The following is a 9,117-nucleotide window of genomic DNA, read 5'->3' as shown; positions in this document are numbered from 1 at the left end:
CATTAATTTTATTGCACTTTATGTTTGCGCCTATAGATTTCTATTACTATACATTTCTTTAAGAGGTATGTTTCTCTATATCAGCAGCACTTATATAAACCAAAATTTGCAGTTCTATTCTTATCAATATTCTGAAGGTTTTTACTGAGGGGTTTGTTAATATGTCATTCGCCTGGTATTATTTTTGCATTTTATTTTATGGAGTGCCACATGGATCTCTCCTAGGTCCTCTGCTGTTTTCAATATACATGTTGCCCCTTGGTAATATTATTAGAAAATATGGAATTAATTTCCACAGTTATGCTGATGATACTCAACTATATATCTCAACCAGATGAAACTTCTAAATTATCTAAGCTAACAGAGTATGTTAAAAAATTTAAAAGATTGGATAGTTTTCTCCTATTGAATTCAGATAAGACAGAGATATTACTTATTGGACCAAAAAACAGTTCACGGAATATCTTGGATTACAGTTTGCAACTAGACGGATGTACTGTTCTGGGTGTTATATTAGACAGCAACTTGTCTTTTGAAAATCATATTTCCCATGTTACAAAAACAGCATTCTTCCATTTTTGAATCTTTGAAAAGTTGGTATGATAGTTTTAGACTTGTGCAAGAAAAGCTAGTTCATGCATTCATGACCTCTAGACTGGACTATTGTAATGCACTGCTAGGTGGTTGTCCTGCATCCTCAATAAACAAGCTACAGGTAGTCCAAAATGCAGCGGATAGAGCCCTTACCAGGTCAAGAAAATATGATCATATTACTCCAATTTTACAGTCTCTGCACTGGCTACCTATTAAGTTCCGTATCAGCTACAAAATATTATTACTTACTTATAAGGCCCTTAATGGTTTAGCTCCTGCGTACCTAACTAGTCTTCTACCACGCTACAACCCATCACGCTCCCTAAGGTCACAAAACGCTGGACTTTAGATAGTACCTAGGATAGCAAAGTCCACTAAAGGAGGTAGAGCTTTTTTTCAGTTGGCTCTTAAACTCTGGAATAGCCTTCCTGATAATGTTCAGGGTTCAGACACACTCTCTCTGTTTAAATCTAGATTAAAAACACATCTCTTTGGCCAAGCATTCTAATAATGCTCAAATAAAGGTTTTTACCATGGGATTTGTTTGTTTCATTTGCTGGTTTTATTATTGCACTTTATCTATTTGCGTCTGTGGATTTCAATTGCGATATATATTTAAACATATTTTTTTTCAAATGTTTCTCCACTTCAGCAGCAGTTACATACACCAAAATTTAGAGTTTTATTCCACTCTATATTCTGAAGGTTTTTACTGATGAGTTTGTTAATATATCATTTAGCTGAGTTTATACAGCATTTTGTTCCTATAAAAAAGGTGGTGATGTTTTTTTTTTGGTTGTTGTTGGTATTTTTTTATTTATTGTGTGGTGATAAAGAGGGATATCCAAAATCCCCTCTATAAAAACATTTGACTTTAATATGTTAACAAAATGATGCATGAATTTTGAACCATTGTTTAGATTTCTATTCTGCAAATGTCAGCAAATTCCTGCATATTTAAATGTATTTCAGAAAACTTGTAATACAAATTATGTTTTTTTGATAAGAAAAGGCTTTGTACAGAATCTAAGTTACAGAATATCTGTGGGTGTGTTTTGGTACTTGAGAAAAGCCTTTGTAATTGTGCTGGCTGCCATCTGGGATGGGCCCTCCTGGCAAAGCACGACACGTCACGTCAGTCCTGATGTGTGCGCGATGAAAAAGAATTGGTCCTGAGCTCGAGTCGAGTGCAGAAGCATCAATCAGCTCAGAAAAATCACACCTCGAGCCCTCCGCCCACACGGGGGGAGTCCTACATGAGGTCACCCAGCCTCTAAACCTGAGAGTGGGAGGTGTTGAGACGACCAGGCAACAAAAGAGGGAAAGAGAAAGAAAGACAGAAAGACAGCGAGAGAGCATGACATTTGTGGTGGGCTGCATTGAACACCACAAATCTGTGTTTTCATTTTCACTCTGTCTCTTCATGCTCATGTCTAATTGATGCACATTTATAAAATAGCACATGTAGTACAAGTGCATGTTTACAGATGTCACATGCTGCATGCAAATTATACATATCTACCCATAATTGATGCAGTTGAGACTTGTGATGTTACTCTTGAAGTTTTAGAATTCATTAGTTGAGTTCTTGAGTTCATGTTTCCCAGTAAACATCCTTTAAATGAAATGTGTTGATAAGCAAAATGCATATCATGTTTTTTTCTTATAGTGTATTATACAGTATCTATGCATATTTTTTATCTTTTTAAGCAATTTTGTTTCTAAGATGAATTTATTTTGTTTTAAAGATGTTTTGTTCAATTTATATTTATTTTTATATTTTGGGTGTTTTAATCAAATATAAGACACATACCAATCTGATTATTTTGCAGTGTGTGTAGTTTTTATTCACAGGTCCTCTTTGAAGGCAAGACACATCAGAATTATGACTCACCCACAGAGGAAATACTGAGGTGTGTAACTAACTAGCATGTTAAGTGTAAACATTTGACAATCTGTCTGATAAATGAATGTTGTGCATGTCAGACTTTCACTTAAACCATTAACAGCAGGAGGACAAAGTAGCAATAAATTCTGAACAACCTGAATTGCATTTTTACATAAAAACTTTAAATGTCAGTTTTTATTTTTTTTAAATATTTAAGTTTTTATATATGACAGATATGACATGATGATCATTTTATATATGTATTTTTAATTTTTAATGCAGTTCTCTTTTATATTTTTTTAAGTATCAATTTAAATAGGTTAAACTTTTTAGTGTTTTTTTTAAACAATATTTTATCATCGTATAACTTTTTAAAGTGCTTTATAAATACATTTTGATTTCATTTAATTCAAATCTAATTAATATTATGTGCAATAAATATAATCTGCTCAATATAATGTAAAAACAACAGAAAGTCCCACCATGATAGAAAAATTATGTGTATACTTCGGTCTCTGTGTACCTACACTCAAAAATGCTGGGTTCTTTTAACCCAACTAACCCAGCTGTTGGGTTAAATTTTTTAATTAAATTTTTAACCCAAAAGTTGGGTTAGTTCATATTTGACCCAAAGTTGGGTTGGGTTGAGTTGGGTTTTTTTGTAGAGTGTACTTAACCATATTTTGGAGACAAATTTATACCCAGAAGTGAGCTAAATTTGACAAAATGGCCCAAACCCTCTTTTCTGAGATGTCCTCTTTTGTACAAAGGTATTTTTCAAATTGTAAAAATGCAGAAAGAGTGTGGGTTAAGTTATATTGTTTGTAATTAGCTGTAAGCCTGTATAAAAACAATATAAATCTATGCAAAGCAAGCGTGTGTGTGTGTGTTGTTCAGCAGGTATAGCAGGCTCAGAGGGGCTGAGCACTTGTGGTTGGTTGACCTTTGTATGCAGTAATGTGTGTGGAATGGTTCACCTGTGGTGGTGAGTTCTGGTTAAGTCAAGTGATTTAGGGGTGTGTGGGTGACCAGAACATTCAACCCACCTGCGGCTCAGCGCTGTGACTCATCCACACTTGCTGCTTTCTTCTGATCTTCTGTCACATGATGCCCTGAAGTCATGGACCGGAGCCATTTCTACAGACCAGACCACCAGGATGAAAGACTCTTCTGACCTGGAGCGGTAAGAGAGCAGCCAACAACCACTCAGAACACGCTAGCAACGCTCAGTTAACCATCCACAGCGTCTAACAGAAAAACAAGTTTAATGCCTATTTTTAAGCTGTTTATGAGGTTTTGTGGTTTCAAGTAGCAGGTGTATGTGGAGTTTAAAGTGACTCATAAACTCCAAAAAAAAAAAAAAAAATAGAGAAAAAAATGTTGGCGCTTGAAATAAAATGATAATGAACTGAAATAAAATATATTAAAAAATGTATTTTATTTAAGCTTGCCCAGACAGCTTTTCTCATTTTTGTTTAGGTGTTCAAAAATAACTCAACTGAACTAAAAATGAATATAGATATATGACAAAAACACAACAAAATTACTAAAAATGTAACTAAAAAAAAAAAAAAAAAAAATGAACTAGCAGTATCTCAGTTACACTAAAATAGCACTGACTAGTAAATGCATTTTGTTTGTTTGTTGTAATGCAAATATGATAAATGATTAAAGAAATAAAGAGATAGGAAGGTTAAGGGTGCAGAAAAGATGCTGTAGTTTGGAAATGGATGGATTAAAGGAAGAAGATGCTGCCAGGAAACATTCAGTGTATTTGTACTCATTCTCTTCTTGTGTGTTATGACTCTCCTGCGCAGTATGGGTCATATCTAGAGTCCTTGATCTCAGTAACCTGTGTTGCTTTAGATACTGAAGGTTCGACAGAATCTGTCATGAGGAAATTCTAAATATCTTGTCCATTTGAATCTATGAAATCTTAATATCTTCTAGGGAAACGGAGCAAGGTAATGGGTGACTGTGCAGGTTTCTGTCCAATCAGGTGCTCTTTAGAGTGAGAATGACCTTCCCCCTTATTCCACCTGCCGTCAAATAGTAAGTAGTGAATCCTGATTCATGACTGTGAACCATGTAAATGAATGAATGAATGTTCATAATTAAGTCAGTTACATAAAAACATAGATTGTGATTTGGTATGGAAAAGACTGATTAGCTCTTGACTAACTGCTAGTTGTTCAGAATAGTTCTTGAGACACAACACAATGGCTGTGTTTATGCAGCATGGCCTTCTGAACTCTAAGAGCACCACGTGACCATGAGTTTTCTTTTGCTAGATGTTTTTTTTTTTTTTTTTTTTTTTTTTGTCTTTTTAAACGAATTAACAATGATTTGAAATTGTATTGTTTTTTTTAATGATTTTTCTTATATATTGTTTTATATATTTAAATGATATGTATTATATTTCACTTGTATGCAATATTTTTGTGTTCTCATAACTTCTCAGTACCGTGTGAAGCAAATTTTTGTAAAATGAGTTCATTGAATATTTGATGTATTTTATGACCTGAGGTCAGGCATTTATTTATTTATTTATTTATTTATTTATTTATTTATTTATTCAATTAATTCTCTAAACAGCTTGTCTTACTCTAGATGGATGGCCAGTCACAGATTTTATTTTATTTATTTTATTTTATTTTATTAAAAATAAAAATTAACAGAATATTAACAAAATATTTGATGTATTTTGTGACCTCATTGTGTTTCTTTCTATCAGTAACAGTGGAGACGTTCTAGTTCTTTCAGTGTGTTTATACAATTTAATTTAATTTAATTTAATTTTATTTTACTCTTTACTGTACTTTATTTTATGACCTGACTGTGCTTCTCTCTGTTCCATGACAGTTAACAGAATATTCGATGTATTTTGTGACCTAAATGTGTGTCTTTCCATCTGTAACAGTGGAGATGTTCTTTTCAGAGTGTTTATTTTAATTGAATTGAATTGAATTGAATTGAATTTTAGTACCTGATTGTGCTTCTCTCCATTCCTCAACAGTGGAGATGTTCCAACATGTTTGTGTTTATTTTTGTATTTTCATTGTTTTATTGAACTTCATTCTATGAAGGTTTTATTTCGTATTCGATTGTCCTATGTGAACATTTCCACATTTATTGCGATGCATTTATCGTTCCTATAACTTCTGCGCAGCATATGCAGCATGAAGTGCGTCATCTGAATCTTCAGTGTACTCCATGCCCTGGTTGTCTGTAACAGCGGCGTGCTTGTGTTTGTGTGTTTGTGTATCAGCTGCATTACTTCTTTCACCTTCATGTGGTAACCTGGCACTGAACACACACGCCGCGCTCACTCAACGATGACGGCCACACACACACACACACACGTGCGCTGGCATGCTTTCTCGGGCCTGTCGGTCACAGGAAGGGTATCGGCGGTCGTGCTCTCCTCGCTGTGTGTGCGTTTATCCGCAGTCGCTGCCCTCCGGACGTCCCGACGCGGGTCAAACCCCCCTGGCCTCTGTGCGTGGCTCGCACACCTTCGGCCCTCGGCCCGAGTGGCTCTGACCCATCAGCACACACCCATCCTGGGCAGGCCAGAAGGCAAGCCTGGCCCCGCGCCCGCTGATGTCATAATGGCAGGAGTTCTTCTCGCATCCGGATTCCGGAGTTCCATCGGCTCCAGAACCCTCGGCCCCCCTCGGCCCATGTTTATGGTTCGGTCCCGTCTCCGGTACAGGAGAGCAGCAGGGGCGAACCATCACATTTGGTGCCCAGCGTGGGGGCGGTCGTGAGCCGTGGCACTCCAACTATCCCATGGAGCTTTTCTTCTGTCTTTTCTCCTCGATTTCGACTAACCTCATTTGCATCTGCTAATTAGATCCTGTTAGCATAATTCATGTGCATGACACCCTTTTGAAGCTAATGAATAGACACATCTCCAGAGTCCATAATGAGCGCCGCTTCCTCGTATATTACAGAATCACAGTGCATTTGACTTTACCTACCAAACGAATGCGGAAAGTTTTGTTTACGATAAACTGTTTTACCAAACTTATGGATTTACAGTGCATTTTATCAGCATGATGAAGGAATCAAACTCTATTTGAGCTGCAGGAGTACAGTAATACAGAAATAAATGGAAATGTTTATTCGAGTCTAAATGATTTTCATTATGTGAGCAGAAAGAGAGTCTGAATCCAATAGAATTACAATAAACTGTAGATGCAGGACATTCCTTAATTGCAAGTTATTACTGCTATGGTTTATTATAGTTTATTTTTTATTTATTTCATATTTATTTTTCTTTTTGTATATGAAATGTTACTTTTTATATTAATAGCTATGAAATATTGATTCGAGTGTATATTGTATTTATTTAACTTCATTATGTTTGTTTTTGTTTGATTTATGATTTTATTTTATTATGTATTTGTTGAATTATTTATTTAACTTTTATTATTTTATTTTTCTGTAATTGTTTTCTTTTTTTTGCTATGAAATATTGAGTTGAGTGAAAATTTAAATGTGAGCAGAAAGACTTAGATTAGCTCTGAATCTGATATAATTTTGTATTGATTTTCTTTTATTATTAGTAATTATTTAATTAATTCATTCATTTAACTTCATTTTATAATTTTATGTTTGTTTTGGATTTTTTTTTTACATTTTATTTTTATATTAATAGCTATGAAATGTTGATTTGAATGTAAATGATTTTATTATGTGTTTCTAGATACACAAGACATAAAACCAGCACAGCTGTATCACTGAACCAATGGCCAATAATACAGTTTACAGTCATTATATGTACATATTTGACCTCAGAATTACACTATTCACCTCTCAGAATCAAGAGAGCCATCTAATAATAAACAGATTCTGAGATTTCAGATTTATTTTTATGTTCATATACTCCAGTACTGCAGCATGAAACACTTGTATGAAGTTGCTTTAGTATTTGTACTCAGACTAATTAAGCCTCAAACTGTGTAAAATGCAGTTGGCATCATTAGTTTTTCTGTTTTTCAGACGAGTCTTCAAGCTCTCTACATCAGTGTGGATGGCTGGACGCAGGACAGATCTGCGGTCTGAAGCATTTATTTGGAGCTGAAGGTAAAGACTTGTGTTCTAGATTTCAACTATAGCTTGATTGCTCTCATTATTTAGCAACATATTTTTATTTTATTTTATTTTATTTTATTATTTAAAATGTGAATATTTTCACATTTATTTTAATTAATCTATGGCTCTCTTCCTCACATTATTTAGCAAATTTGCTAAATAAGAGTTTGCATGAGCATTTGTGCTGTTGATCAGTGTACCCAGTGATTTTTACCACGGTAAAGCATCTGAATTCCCTCAGAGTTGTAGTGTTAGCATGCACACAGAGTTGTGGTGTGTCTGTGTGTCATTATGGCCTGTGTTTGTGCACATTTTCCTACTATGCATTTGTGTGAGTACAGCGTGTGTGTGTCCGGGTGTGGGACCACTCGGGCCCTCGGTAGGGGGCATTGAGTCATATGACAGGGCCGGGGGCCACAGGATGTGACATGAGCGCGGTCTGGGTGCCCGTCTGCTCACCCCAGGCGCTTGATCTTTCCCATTTGGCCGCTCAGAGCTGGTGACGGACAGAATGAGTGACAGCACTCACTCATGAGCTCATGAGCTCATTATCACCTCCTGATCTGTCGGCTGTTTCACACGCACACACACACACACACACACACACACACGCTTATATAGACTCATGCACATACATGCATACTTAGCTTAGCTTATCTTAATGAACACATATCATTGACTTGTGGTGTTTTATATAAAGCTAATATGACTACCACAAACATTAAAAGAACGCTAACAAATCATTTATTAATCAATTTTGAAATTGAGCATCATGATAAATGTTTTCAAAGGGAGGTTTCGTGATATAACTCGCTGGTGGGGGGATTCTATTTACTGGCTTTTACGGTATTCTGGCCGAAGCATTCCGCGTTTTATATGCAACACCATGAAAAACCTGGAAATATCAGGTATGCTTAAAACTGTGGAAAAAGTAAGTAAAGTAAATTTGAGTTATTGTTGCATAATGTGTGTTATAAGCATCTTCTGGGTTAAAAATCTAGCCTTTATGAATATATACGGCAAAGTGTTTATTTTTGGTCCTATAACTGGATACCATTTCTTTTATGTTTATGTAACTTTTTCACCATTTTTAATATTCTTCTGTCTTCACTGCTGTATTTCATTTTAAATGCTCCTGCAGTTTGATAACCGATTTTTAAAAGGATAAATATTTTCTTTATAGTCTAAATTATTATGAGCTCATAATTGCTGCACATATATAAATGATTAAATAATTAGAAAATGCTATTTAAAATAGTTTTAGATAAAATATTGCAATATTGAAACCATTAAAATATATTATTTCTTAACATTACATGAATCTCTATTGAAATGTTTTTTTCAAAATTCTTATCCAGCAATCACTGACAGCAGAATGTTTTGGAAAACTTTGTTTTGGAATGTTCTAATATTTTTTGATTTGCATGATAAGTATGTGTATATGCAAATCAAAATAATGAAACACACACACACACGCACACGCACACACACACGCACACGCACACACACACACACACACACATATCATGTGAAAA

The sequence above is a fragment of the Cyprinus carpio genome, chromosome B19 (assembly GCF_018340385.1).
Source record: "Cyprinus carpio isolate SPL01 chromosome B19, ASM1834038v1, whole genome shotgun sequence".
NCBI classification, from domain to species: Eukaryota; Metazoa; Chordata; class Actinopteri; order Cypriniformes; family Cyprinidae; genus Cyprinus; species Cyprinus carpio.
The sequence above is the reverse complement of the archived record's forward strand: the minus strand, read 5'-3'. Positions refer to the sequence as shown.